This window comes from Pseudorca crassidens, chromosome 2, assembly GCF_039906515.1.
Source record: "Pseudorca crassidens isolate mPseCra1 chromosome 2, mPseCra1.hap1, whole genome shotgun sequence".
Taxonomy (NCBI): domain Eukaryota; kingdom Metazoa; phylum Chordata; class Mammalia; order Artiodactyla; family Delphinidae; genus Pseudorca; species Pseudorca crassidens.
This window is the reverse complement of record NC_090297.1, coordinates 26,244,311-26,258,533: the sequence shown is the minus strand read 5'-3', so window position 1 is coordinate 26,258,533 and position 14,223 is coordinate 26,244,311. Positions and strand designations below refer to the sequence as shown.

The 14,223-nt window shown below is 45.5% G+C and overlaps 1 protein-coding gene and 1 long non-coding RNA gene across 5 annotated transcripts in view; one reads left to right on the top strand and one right to left on the bottom strand.

Annotated features, from left to right (window-relative positions):
• Positions 1-14,223, top strand: part of PHC2 (polyhomeotic homolog 2) — a 102,747-nt gene that overhangs the window by 36,477 nt on the left and 52,047 nt on the right. The gene's annotated exons all lie outside the window — the stretch shown is intronic.
• Positions 1-14,223, bottom strand: part of LOC137218472 (uncharacterized) — a 61,042-nt gene that overhangs the window by 15,241 nt on the left and 31,578 nt on the right. The gene's annotated exons all lie outside the window — the stretch shown is intronic.

Sequence of the window (14,223 nt, the reverse complement as noted above, 5' to 3'; positions counted from 1 at the left end):
CAAGGCTGTGAATGTCAGAGGTTGAAGAGCTGTCACCACCTCCCTATAATGATTGAAGTGTAATTATCTCTTGTCTTACAAATACGTAAAAGGCACAAGTGAGTAGGATAAGGATTTTGAGTCGGTTTTCCATCCCAGTGGTAACTTGGGCTGCTCTAGCTATTCACCATGTAACCAACAACACACCTTTGCAAGACTGCTGGCTGGAGGCGGTGTTAAGACAACAGGGAGGAGCTATCCAGCAGCTGATTACTGAGCATTGAGTCAACAACTACAACAAAACAAACCACTGAAATCTGATCCCTACCATCTGAAGCCTGGCCCACTTCCCCAGGGGAGACAGACCTGGACACTGTCTTCTGAGTTCACCTTTTATGACACCAGTTCAGATCTGAGTGAACTGGCCCCTAAGCCTTACAGAAAGCTGGTTTGTGTGACTCCTGACGTTTTATATCAAATGCTCAATCCTTGTTGGGAAAACAGCAACAACAAAAACCTCTTTAAGGGGTCTTCTGAGTGATGTGGCTTCTCTCATTGTTCAACCATTTGAGTAAGGATTTGCCAGCGGGCACCAGGAAGAATGCAATTGTGAATAATAGGTTTTCCCATGTGAGACAGGCCAGAGTGGGCATAGATGAGGATCTTAAATCAGGCTAGAAGTGCCACGTTTTAGCTCCTTTCTGAACAGGAGGGCTGTGGAGCCTCCTACTTCATGTCCTCCACAGACAACTACTGAGAATGCAGTGTTCTGGCCTTCCCGGGGAAGTAGGGTTTCCAGAGTATCAGAGGTTGCTCTGGGCTCCATTTATCAGAATGGAGATCCAGGGTAAAGGATGGCTGCTAATGAGCCCCTCTTTTCAACTTTTTGGCCTCCCTGAGTGTCTGTCTGTGGGACCCGTGTTCTTTTGTCAGGGGGTGCAGGGCAGAGGGGGTGAGGAAAAGAGATCAGATGGCCTGCTATCTGAAGCATGTGCCTGGCTTCAGTAGTCCCCTTTTGGGTTGGTTTTATTTTGTAATACGTCCCCTGAGAAGACAGACTAAGCAGCCTGGATTACCCTGCAATTTCTCCAAACTATTTGCATGAAATACTGCAGGCAAAAAGCCCAGCCCCCCATTGGCTGTTGCTAGGTAACAACATAATCATCAGGAAATTAGCTAGCCTGTCTTTTTTTTTTTTCCCAACCCGGAGTGTGTGGTTGCAGCGTTGTGCAGGAAGAGAGAGGGAGTGGAACAAAGAGAGATGAATGGGATGGTCTTGAAGGCGGGGACACCACAGCCACAAACCTGCATCCCACGGTAGGACAATCTGCTTTGGGTTGGGCTCTTTACTCAGTCAAGCCAATATTGGTACATTTTCCTTTCTTATAAGTATGACAAAGCTAGCAGTTCCCACAGACAGCAGGAACAGGAGCTATGGAAGCAACTCTGACATTTGAAGTGATTTTGAGAAGCAGGAGATAGTGCTTAATATATGAGAGTGACTCCAAGTGACGATGAATAAATGAATGTGTCTGGAGAGTGTGTGTAGGAAGATAAGACCCCATTCGTGTGGCTGGAGAATGCCTGCAAAGAACAGACCTGAGAATGTGCGTGTGAATGAGGCGTGTGACAGAGGCGATCCAAGCATGCTTTCAAATGTGGAAGGAAGCCCCATAAACTGAAGTTTGGGATTGTGTCTGTTGTGACTCCACCAGCGTTTAGGCATGTGGTCCTACTGTTTTTCAGCCAGGCAGTCGTCAGCCTACCCTTCTGCCTGGTTGGACTCGGCAGGTGAATGAAGAGTAACATGAAGAGAGCATTTGTGTGTGTGTGCGAGCGAGTGTGTGTGTGTACACGTGCGCAAGTGGACACATGTGCACACGCACGCACTTTGGAGCATTTAGATCATTTTCAAGACTGTATACTCGAAGAGCAGCACGGCAAGCCCTGACAAGTGTACAGTTACACCTGGACACTTCCACGGGGTAATGAATATCCATAGAGACCATGAGGCTCTCCTTTCCCTTCCCGCTAGTCCCAGATGGCTTTCCCACCTCTAACCTCCCTTATCTTGTCCTCCTTTTGAGTTCCCTAGCAATGACCCTGCCCTTACACTAGACCCTCCATTGCCGTGCTGCATACTTCATTGGCTGGCTACGACCCCAGGCAAGCTAATTGCCTTGTACCATTCAATGCCTGCCAGATTAATGACTCCTCCTGTGTCTGGTTGCCCACAGCCTCCTCTGAGATTCCTCTGGGTCCTCTCTCTGGCTTGTCTTTCCCTTCTACCCGCCTCCTCAGCTCAGACTCTCTGAGCTTGACATCTGAGTTTTTAGAAGTCATTTAATTTAAATGCAAAAATAGAAGCACTGTCTTTTTTTTTTTTTTTGGCCTGATCAGTGGAGGTGGTCCCCTGCCCAGTGGGAGGGGACCATTTTGTAACAGCGATACAAATATACAAATGTAACAGGAGCAAGACAGAATGTGTACCAATAAGCAAGTGCAGAAGGGAACACAGGCTCCCAAGCAGACAGCCCTCCACAGTGACTAACTCCCTCCAGTGGGTGAGCCTAACAAGATTCCAAGCCCCTGCCCCAGAGGGAAAAGTCATCCTGAACTTACAGTGGCTCAAAGCCCCTTTCTGAGTACGTGCACTAGATGGCACGAACCTGGTGCAGGGCAACATCAACACCCTCTGTACAGATGTGACAGATGCTCTCCAAGACAGCGGTCCCTGGACCGGCAGTATCACAGATCTGCAGGTGGGGCCTGTAGTCTGTTTTGACAAACTCTCCAGGTGGATTCTCAGGTATGCTAAAGTTTGGGAACCACTGTGGGCCTGAAATTTTGCATTTTTAATAAGTTCCCAGATGATACTGACCACTCTTTGAAAACCTCTGCTGTAAGAATAGAAAATGGAGGACAGCGTGTAATGGGAAGGATCTCCTTCCAACTAGAATGCCCCCTCCCTACTTCCAAAGTCCCAATCAAACCCATCTTTGCAGGCCCACCCCAAATGAAACTCCTAGCTAATTCAAAATGTAATAAGGTTATCACTTTACATCTTGTTACATTTCAGGGATCAGCAAAGTAGGAATGGTTGGGGGACGGGGATCAAAGAAGAGTATGCAACAGAGACCGTGTGCAGTCCTCAAATCCTGAACTTTTTACTAACTGGCCCATTACAGAAAAAGTTTGCCAATTCCTGATATATTTATGTATGTACTTTTCTTATTCCTCCTCATAAACTTTAACTCCAGAGTCAATATCTGAATCATTTTTGTATTTCATTCAGTACCAAGCACATAATAATTGTTCAACGAACATGGGAAGGATGGATGTTGGTTGGGTGAGCTAGTTTTGTGTTTCACCAGTGTCCTGAAAGTCCAACAAAAGAAATGATCAGCTTCTGTACTTAGCCACTTTGTGGCTGCCCCATCCATGAAATAAGAACAATAGTTTCTCATTTGAGTAGATGATGAGAATCAGGAAGTTCACACTAATGGAGTTTATTCTTTTTGTTGGTAACTAGAATGATGAAAACCAGTGAGGAGCTGACCTGCCTCTTGAAAAACAAGACTAGCATTTAGAACGTTCATAAATGGAAGTACTATAAAAATAAGCAACAACTTACATTTTCCCTTGGATTTCTGGTGTCCAGTAAAATATTTTCATGGTTATACACTACCAGAGTTAAAAGAGATCCTAGAGGCAAACGCTGCATGGATCACACCTGCCATGACTCAGCCTCTGCTTGACTGCCTCCGCCGACTGGAAACTCACTTCTTTACAAACCAGCCCACTCCACTTTTAGCAACTCCAACCGTTAGTAAGCACTTTTTTCTGTTGAGTTGAAATCTATCTCCTTACAATTTCCACTCTGCAGTCCTATTCTAGCTATCAAAATTAGCTACCTAAGTTTTATAATATGAGGAATAAAGTAGGGTAAACGTATACTTGACTGGAAAGAGTAGAAGATTGAGGGGGATCTACCCCATTTAGATAGTTTTCTTCTACAAACAGTAGTGAGATGGTTTAGAAATACAAGAAGCTAAAAGGCAGCAGGTATGCCAAGGGAAGAAAAGCAAACGCATGGGTATAAAATGGGATAGAACATAACATTCCAAGTACAATAGGAAACAAAAGACTGGTAGTGACAGTAGATCACAGGCTGAGCACAGACATGCCTTATGTATGTGCTAGAGAGGAATGTTAATAGCAATTAGAGGCTATTATTTGGGACAAAGGAGGGAAAGGAGGCCCTGAGCTGGGCCGGGGCAGGGGGGTGGGGGGTGTCTAGTGTGGGGGTTACTCTGCAATTGCCTTGTGATCCCAAAGCTATGAAACAGCTGCCAGGACAAGTTGCTGGGGCAGAAGCACAGCAAGAGAAAGCCTCTTAGGAATGGCCAAGTCCTTTAACTGGTGGGCTGGGCTGAAGCAGTGAGGTCCTAAGGAGGGGACTGTCCCAAAGAAGATGGGAAGAGAGGGGTGGAGGAAGGAGGCTAAAATCTCAAGTTGTACACCTGTTTACAATGTAATGTAGGCTTAGTACTAGTCCAGACACCTTGCAAACTGACAAACCAATCACTGCATGAAAAGCAGCTCCAAGAACAGTGTTTATTGATCACTTACTCTCTGGATTTCTGAAGCACTCTTACCGCACAGAGCTTGGAGCTGTGTGAGGCACTTAACCTAGAAATAGCAGACGCTAATAAGCTTCTAGTCTCTCGCTTTCCCCCTTCCTTCCCAGCACACATGTGCATGAGTGCACATGCGTGAACACGCCCCTCTCATACACACACCATGGTTAAGTCTACCTGGTTACTACTTCTTCCAGTTTCACCTGTAGGTGGGGTGGGGTTTTTTTTTCCTTCCCCCCCGCCACCCCACTTTTCTTAGAAAGGAAATTCCTAAAGTTAGAATGGGGCTTTTTGGACTCTGGGGAAGAACTTATAATCAAGCCTGGAATAAGAGTATGTTCAACAATTGTAAAGGATTAAAAGCCCAGATTTTCGAGCGTTTTCCCTTCTCCACGTTCAAGTCGCCTCCCATATTTACAGTTCAGACTTGAGTTCTATTCTCAGACTCTTCTGGTTTATGCCACTTAATAGCTTTGTGATCTTGGACAAGTCACTTGACCACTCAGCGCCTGCTTCCTCAGCAGTAATTACTACTCCAAAACGATGCCAGAAAGAGTAAGCAGGCAGAGGGAGGCTAATAATTATTAAATGCCTCTTCAGTGCCACTCACTGGGCTAGGTGTCTTGCTTGCATTTTATTATTCACTTCTCCCAATAACTCTTGAAAATCTGTATCATTAGCACTGTTTACAGATGAGGAAACTGAGGCTTGTGGATGCTAAGTAACCTGTCTAAGGTTTCCTAGCTAGAGCAGCGGCAGAAATCAAGGCAGCTTTCTCTGAATGTGGAGCTCCTCCTTTTTTCTTCTAAATCGAGCTGCCTCCCTGAGCCTGTGCCTGGCACATAGTAGGCTTTCGGGAAAGGTAGGTTTCCTTCATCCCTACTCCCCAAAGGACTGTGGGGCAGATGTTTTTGTTTTGTGTTACTTTTCAATTAGATTGTGCAAATGATTTTGTAAACACCGCCAACAGGGCCAGGCTTATATCTAAGTAAGATAATATATCTGAAAATAGGAACAGGAAAGACCTACAAAGGTTAAACACGCCCCAGTTATCACTCCAGGTGTGATTTCTGGAGTACGAGGCAAGCCCTGGAAGAGTTACAGTTGACAGGCCGGCCGTGGACTGACCCGCTGCTTGAGATATCGCCTGTGAGACAGTCTAGCAGGAAGGCAATAGGAGCCAAGTTAAACTGATGAGAACTCACTGGCCCAGAGAGGCCTAGACTGGAGGGAGCACAAGTCATTCTGCCTCTTGTGTGTGGACTTGCAACCCTGGTTTCAGATCCTGCGCCCGCCATTTGCAAGCTCTATGGCCTCACATAAGTTTTTGGACCGCTCTGAACCACAGTTTTCTTGTGGGAAAAATGAAGACATAATCCCTGTGTCATAGGTTTGTTGTGAGGAATAAATGAAACCATGCATATAAAGCTGCTGTCCCTGAGCAAGTACCCCCAAAATGGCAAGAATTACCGGTTACCAGCACCAGGCCTAAAGCCACTGGCCTCCTAGTGGATAAAGGATCATTCACATACAGACCAAGAGTCTTCGTGACAGGAGGTACCACTTCCATCCCAGGGAACCTATCTCTCTGTAATCTATCAAAGCCCCATTTCCTAATCTCCTCATAGGGGACGTAAAAGGAAACTCTAAAGGAGGAAGGCTACACTCTTGGAATAAGCTCTGGGGGGAGCATGCTCAGGTGGCAGCACCCCAGTATAGCCCGTGCTTCTCCAAGGTGCTCTTAACCCTGGTGTTCACAGAGTGAGCTAACTTCTTAACCTCAACTGCTACAAAGAGTCAAGAGATACCTGTAGAACCACTGGGTAGGTCTGAGGTATATCCAGTTTGGAGGGTAGGACAAGAAGAAGAGAAAAAAAGGCTGGTGAAGACTTCATAGATAAATTTCCATGCCCTTGAACAATTACTTTGAAAGCCTGGCTGTTTCCCATAATCCGTGTCCTGGCTTAGTTGTGCTTGTCAAGAAGTAGCAGTGGCAGAAAGACTAGCCTACCATGGTTTAACCCAGCATCGGGCCAGTTCAAGGCTGAGATGGAGTAGCAGAAAATGGCCTGCTCTGGAAATGGGGGAGGGAGGTGTGCATGTGTGCTCTGTGGAGAAACTTAGTAAGGAGAGGCTTTTTATAGAGGTCTTTTTATAGCCTTGACTCCTGAGATTTCTCTCTATAAATCCCAGGAATGCAGAGCTCTACTAAATCTAAACAAGGAAGAATCGACTAAAACCATAGCATGAAGAATTTACTTTGTCACCAGACACACAAAAGAAGATTTTTCTAAGTTTGAGGTTATTGATGGAAATTAAAGTATCTTTCTCTCAAGAAATAGTCTTCTTTTACCCAACCCCAACCTACTCTCTTTCTGTGCCATAATCTAGGTGGCTTCAAACCACAGAAATGCACCGTCCCATAGTTCTGGAGATTAGAAGTCTAACATCAAGGTCTTAATCCAGGTCAGTAGGGCCACGCTCCCTCTGACATACTTCCTTGTCTCTTCCCAGCTTCTGGTGGCCCTGGGTATCCCTTGGCTTATGAAAACATAACTCCAATCTCTGCCTCCGTCTTCACGTGGCTCTTTCCTCCTTGTGTATGTCTGCCTCTTTACATTGCATTCTTTTATAAGGACACCAGTCAGATTGGATTAGGGGCCTACCCTGTGCCAGTATGACCTCATCTTAACTAATTACATCTACAATGACCCTGTTTCCAAATGAGGCCGCATTCTGGCACATTGGGGGTTAGGAACTGAACATCTTTTTGAGGGCACACAGTTCAACCCATAACAGGCAATATTTGAAGTGAGAGAAAAAAGGACATGGATACAGTATACGATGGCTAGCTGGGAAATTAAAGAGATGGATGTCCTAACGTTAGGCACCAACTTAACATAATGACTGGATCCAAGTTTGTCTTCTGGGAAACCAGTAGAATAACATCCCTCTTTAAACCCTGGAGTTAAGACGGAAGAACCTTTAATAATGTCAATAATAATAATAATTCATCATATCATGACAACAGCAGCTAACATTTTTTAAGTGTTCACTAAGTACCAGTTACAGTTCTAACTGCTGTCTATGTGTTAACCTATCGAATACTCCAGATAACCCTACCAGGTGGCATTGTTGTCCCAGTTTTACAGGTAAGGAGACTGAAGCCTAGAGCGGCTTTCTAATTTGCTCGGAGTCAAACTGAGAAGCTGAAGGTTGAGCCCAGGCAGGCCGGCTCTAGAGCACGCATCCTTGCTCAATATAGAGATGGGCTGCCTTTAAATCTTATGTTCCTAAAGAGCCTTCTGGAAAAGTGCCCTTTACAAAAGAGACGAACACTTAAACAGGTAAAACAGACCATGGTTTTTTATAAAGAGACTTGAGCGTGACTGTGGCTGATGATAAAAATAACTTATGGGATCCTCACTATGTAACATGCTTAAAGGGATCATTTTCCAAATCCCAAATCAGGCTCACAGCCTTGCCATTCATCACATGCTTACTCTTTGCTAAGTATGGTCCTCAGTGCTTTACAGACATCGCATTTAACCAGCCCATGAGGGAAATGGGGTCTCATTTCACTCCTGAAGAAATTGAGGCCCCAAAGGTGACTTAACTTGCTCAAGGACACACGGCTAATGTGTGGCCTGGTTAGAATTTGAACCCAGGTCTTTCTAACACCAAAGCCCATGCTGTTAGCCAACCTGCTGCAGGTACACGGTCAGCCATGTGGGTGTGCACAGATCAGGGGCCCTGGAAACTACAGCCCGCAGGCCGAACCCGGCCCACCTCCCTTTTTGTAACTACTATTGTATTGGAACACAGCCCCACTCCACTTAGGACTTGTCTTGGCTGCTTTCGCCCAGCAGAGTTGCATGGTCACAGCAGAGCCTAAACTATTTGCTCTCAGGCCATTACAGAAGTGCCAGGCCCTGCCGTAGGCGAGGCAGGCTGCACGGCTGCCGTAGACGAGGCAGGCTGCACGGCTGCCGTAGGCGAGGCAGGCTGCACGGCTGCCGTAGGCGAGGCAGGCTGCACGGCTGCCCCGTCTCAGAGCAGTGAGACTAAAGTGCCTCCACTGCAAACACTCAGTGTTTCCATAACCTGGCGTTAACTGTATGTTCCGTCCACAAGAGACCAAATCCTTCTTGTTCCTCTTCACATTCTTCCGCCAACCAGCACCAGCTTGTTATGGAAACACTTGATAAATTATAAAGAAAACAATGAGCTTTTGGAAAAAGTTTGTTCATTTAAATGTATGAGGTTCTGACCTTAACCAGGTAACTGTGGTTAACATCACCAATGATAGACCTATCGATAACATGTATCCCTTGAGATGAGGCACTGGGAAGGACACTACATCACTTCTGTGGTATTTTTCCCCAAAAAAGGCTAACCTCGTTCTAATCATGAGAAAAAAAAAATACACCAAACAAACTCAAATTGAGGGGCAGTCTAGAGAATAATTGACCAGTACTCGTCAAAAATGTCAATGGCATGAAAGACAGGACAAGACTAAACTGTCACAGATTGGAGGAGACTAAGGAGGCATGACAACCAAATGCTATGTGATATCCTGGACCAGAAGAAGGACCAAATAAGGTCTGTAATTTGTTTAATAATAGTGTATCTATGTGACATTCCTGGTTTTAATCATTATACTGTGGTTCATAAGAGTATATAGGAACTCTTGGCTATTTTCCCAACTTTTCTGTAAGTCTAAAATTATTTCAGAGTACAAAGTAAAATAAATAAATGCATCCCAGGGCTTTCTTAAAATTTATGTGTTGGGTTCTGTTTCACAATGAAATTGTTCGACTTTGATGGCTGGGACTGTGTGGTCAGTTTTAACGTCTCATCCTTCATTTCTGCTTTGTGAGCCCTCATTTATTTGCTTGGGTTTCTAGAGACACTAAAGGAGACAACATGCAGAGGACTGGGGAGAGAGAGGGAACTTTCTGCGGTGGTTTGAGCTGAATCCATTTGGACTGCTTCCAGCGTATCAGTAACCTCAGACAGCTGCCAGAGACATAATCAGATCAGTGCAAATCAGGACACTTAGGTTGATGCAGTAACTTAGGGAGGCATAAGGAGACCTCCCCTCGGGCCCCTGAGTCTAGAGAGCCTGAACGCTTTGCCAATACTGACTTATTCCTGGACAGAGAGGCAGCCAGAGGAGAGGCAGAGCCATAGCAAAGAACAGCGTCGCCTGCCTCTTCAAACTCTCTGTCCCCCGAGCCACTACAGGGGTGATAACAGCAGCAGCCTCTGGGGGGGAGACTAGACCTCTCATCGGCCGTCAGTCTCCGCTTCCATAGGAGAAGCCCACCCCACTCTGCCCCAGGGCTTTAAGCTCCATTTGGAGGGCTTCGTTTTCAGTTTCTTTCCCCTCTACTTCCCTGGAACCTCGGTCACAGCTGTAATCCGCAGCAAATGGATTTCCCTGACCCTCGGGACAAAGGCCTAGTGTTCTCCAGACTCGGTGGCTCCTGGGAGGGCAGAAGCATCAGCGTTTCTCCAGCTGCCGGTCTCAGGCCCTCTGGGCAGCAGAGACCTGTAATCAGATCGCTGTCTGGAGCTGGTTACAGTCAGCACATCACTCAAAGTGGTCCCTCGCGGTTGGGAGGGGAAAACTGACTAAAGTACGTATGAATCACAGCCTTCCGAGCTCCGGCTCACACAAAACCACACAGTGAGTTGGAACCCAGAGAAAAAGAGACTCTCAGTTCTAGACATTATAGCCATTAATCAGATTTGGCCTGGGTTCATAGTAGGAGTCCACAGGGATGGGTGGCCTTGGGGGGAGAAGTAAGGAACTGGTTAGAAGGAGGAATAAGGGTAGGAATTAAAAGGAAATTGAATAGGGGTGTGTAAAATGCTTAATGCCGAGCGAGTTTAAGTGTTCAGATTTTCTAACGTGGGGCCCCAGTTCGGAGTGTCAGGAGACTCCACATGTGCCTCGGTGGCCCTCACTGAGCCTTCAGAGCTTTGAGCCCACAGAGCAGAGCTTTGAGGCAGAAGGCCTTAAAAACTTGGGTTCAAAGAGGGGAACTATAGTAGAAAAAGTTTGAAAGCTGCTGTATTGTTCCACGCTTCCTAATTAATTCTGTTTCTTTCCAACAGAAGTTCCCTTCCACCAGGAGACCAGTGAGAAAGTGACATATGGCAGGACCCTAGCTTCAAATTTCCCCTTAGGGCAAACTCCAGCCCTCTGGTTGAGCAAATCTCCACCATGAGTCCAGCCGGTTTTCTGGGGGTGCCTCCGTGTTCATGCTGCTGCAGGACAGTCAGCGGAGCCCTCTCTCCTTGAGTGACTCACTTCCCCAAAAACTAGGGTTCAGTTTTTGCATAGGAAAAACAAGGGAGATTGTGGTAATGTTCGGTTTCTTAGATCGTGGTAATGTTCGGTTTCTTAAATTGACTGGTGGGTACACTTGTGTATTATCCTTTGTATATTATATATAGAGAGAGGTTATTTTGTAATATACAACATTTAATAGACATTAATTAATAATTAGGGATTAAATTCAGCGATCGCAATTCCTTAACACCTCTGAAAATCTAGTATGCTCCAATATAGACTTTGGCCAATGGCATTGAAATAATTGCTTAAGGTGAGATCGTGGGTGAGGTCTCAGAGGGTGTAGTGTGGGAAGAGCTCTGGCTTTGGCGTCAGACTTGGTTTTGCATCCTAGTTTTGTGATGACCTTAGATAAGTTACTTTCGTAAGTCCTTCATTGACAAAATTGGCATAATACCTACCCCATGAGGGAGGTCACGTGTATATATAAAGCACTCACTATAGTGCTTGACACATAACAGGTGCTTAATAAGTAATCAGTATTATTAGTGTAGATACTGTTGATGGAAGGCACTGAAATTAAATCACCAGCGCTATATGTTTTAAAGTAGTTGGCAAGAATTCTGAAGATGAGGTAGAAAGGAAGCAGAGCTTTCCAGTGAGAAGTAGGATGGAGTACGGCGTGTTTCAAGCAATTTTGTTCAATAAACATTTATGGAATGAAACGCTAGGTATATACGGGGAAACAGGATACGATCCCTACTCTCCAGGAGTTCAGAGTCTAGTGGGGAAGACAGACACATAAGTAAATCACTTTCTTGTGATGACAAGTGCTAGGAGAGAGGTAAGCACAAAGTGTCTTGGGGTAAGTCAACCAACTGGATGGCTTTAAGAAAGAAATTAGGACCCAGTGTGAAGCAAGAGAAGCGTTAGAGGACGCTGCATTCAGTGAAGGTTTCACAGAAGAGACACAAGTTGTTCTGATGATCTAGGGAGCTGGTTAAGTGAAAAATGGAAGGCAGGCATTTCAGGGGAAGGGAACAACATGAGTAAAACCACAGAGGTAGGAAATAGCCAGTTTGGTGGTTCCTCAAAAAGCTAAACATTGAACTCCCATATGGTCCAGCACTTCCACTCTTAAGTATATACCCAAAAGAACTGAAAGCAAGGTCTCAAACAGATACTTGTATACCAACGCTCATGGTAGTGTTATTCACAATGGTCAGAATATGGAAACAACCCAAGTGTGCATCAGCGGATGAATGGATAAACAAAGTGTGATATATACATACAATGGAACATTATTCAGCCATAAAGAGGAATGAAATTTTGATACATGCTACAACATGGATGAGCCTTGAAAACATTATGCTAAATGAAATAAGCCAGACACAAAAGGACAAATATTACATGATTTCACTTATATGAGATTTCTAGAGTAGACATTCATGGAGACAGAAAGTAGATGAGAATTTACCAGGGGCTGGGCTGCGGGGGAGAGAGGAATGGGGAGTTATTGCTGAATGATGACAGAGTTTCTCTTTGGAGTGGTGAAAATTCTGGAAATAGATAGTGGTAATGGTTTCACAACATTATGAATGGGCAAGTTTTACGTTATATATATCTTACCAGGATAAAAAAGTTAAGAAATAATGAAGGTGTACCTCTACCTCACACCATATACAATAATTAATTCAAAATGGATCAAAGACTTACATGTAAAAATTAAAACTATAAAACTCTTTGAGAAGAACCTAGGTGTAAACCTTCAAAACATTGGATTAGGCAATGGCCTCTTAGATATGACAGCAACCATAAAGAAAAAGTTAAATTGGACTTCATCAAAATTGAAGAGCGGAGGAGGTAATCACGAGCACATGGGTATGTGGTCTTTGGGAGAAAAAAAGCAGATCTACCAAACCAGAGCAGTGGACTCACATTGTAGAATATAAGGTTAGAAAAGTGGGATGAAGCTAAGAGATTAATCCTAACCCACATATACCACCCCCCAAATAGGTATTCTTATTACCCAGTTTTGCAGATTAGGAAACTAAAACTAAGAGAGGTAAACTGCATTGCCCAAGGCCATACAGCTAGTCACAGCAGAGCTAGCATTCCCAGAGCTAGGATTGCCTGACTCCATGCTCTGTCTCCTTCAGCACTTTGCCTCTCTTGGGAAGATTGAGAGACCAGAGAATGGGCAGAGGGAAGGGCTGGCCATCTGTTCCCCTACAGCAGTGACTACCCAGCAGAAGTGTCAATCTCGGCACTCACAAAGCCTACAGTAACCTCCTCCACTTTCCCTCTGTCACACCACACATGCTCCTCAACACCCCACTCTTCTGAACGCCAGCAGGTGTGGTCTCATCGCTCATTTGGCAGAGGGTCAGCACTATTATTTGTAACTTTAACTTTGTACTTCGTGCCCAGTCCCTACCAACTAAGAAACAGAGTCCAGAGGTAAGGAACAGGCTTCAAAGGATTCAGGAACCTCTACAATTGTCAGTACATTTTTTTATACATCTGTGCATTTTTTCCTGGGCAAGAGGCCTTAGGTTTTACTGTTTCTAATATGCCTTCAAAAGTTATGAACCCAAGGGCTTCCCTGGTGGCGCAGTGGTTGAGAGTCCGCCTGCCGATGCAGGGGACACGGGTTCGTGCCCCGGTCCGGGAAGATCCCACATGCCGTGGAGCGGCTGGGCCCGTGAGCCATGGCCGCTGAGCCTGCGCGTCCGGAGCCTGTGCTCCGCAACAGGAGAGGCCACAACAGTGAGAGGCCCGCGTACAGCAAAAAAAAAAAAAAAAAAAAAAAGTTATGAACCCGAAAAGGAGGATCCATGTCATCTACCTCTTTTTAATTTCCAGTACTTAGCAAACATACCCCACATGCGGTAGATGTTCAGGTTGCGAAAAACTAGGAGCGTGTTTATTCGGGAACGTTCTAGAGGTGGTTGACAAGGAGTGGAAGGTGGGACAGGGCAGCTTTATGCTGTGAAAGCGGAGAAAGCGTGGGTTCAGGTAGCTCAAATGTTACTTCTCCTTTGAAGCGGTCCCTAGTTTCTTAGGCAGAGTCTGTCCTTCCCTCCTGTGTGCTTTGCAGGAGAGACTGAGAGGGAGCCGGAGAGAGAGAGTGTGTGTGCCCTGGAGAGACAGCTGTAGCCATCAAAAGTGGGAGCTGGAACCGAGAAAACCGGCCAGCCAGCGAGAAGGGGAGGGAGAGGGAGTATGCGCTGTCCGGAGAGTAAGGGCATGTGCATGGGAATGAAAGAGAGGACGTGCCTCATCAGGCCTGAGGGAGTGAGA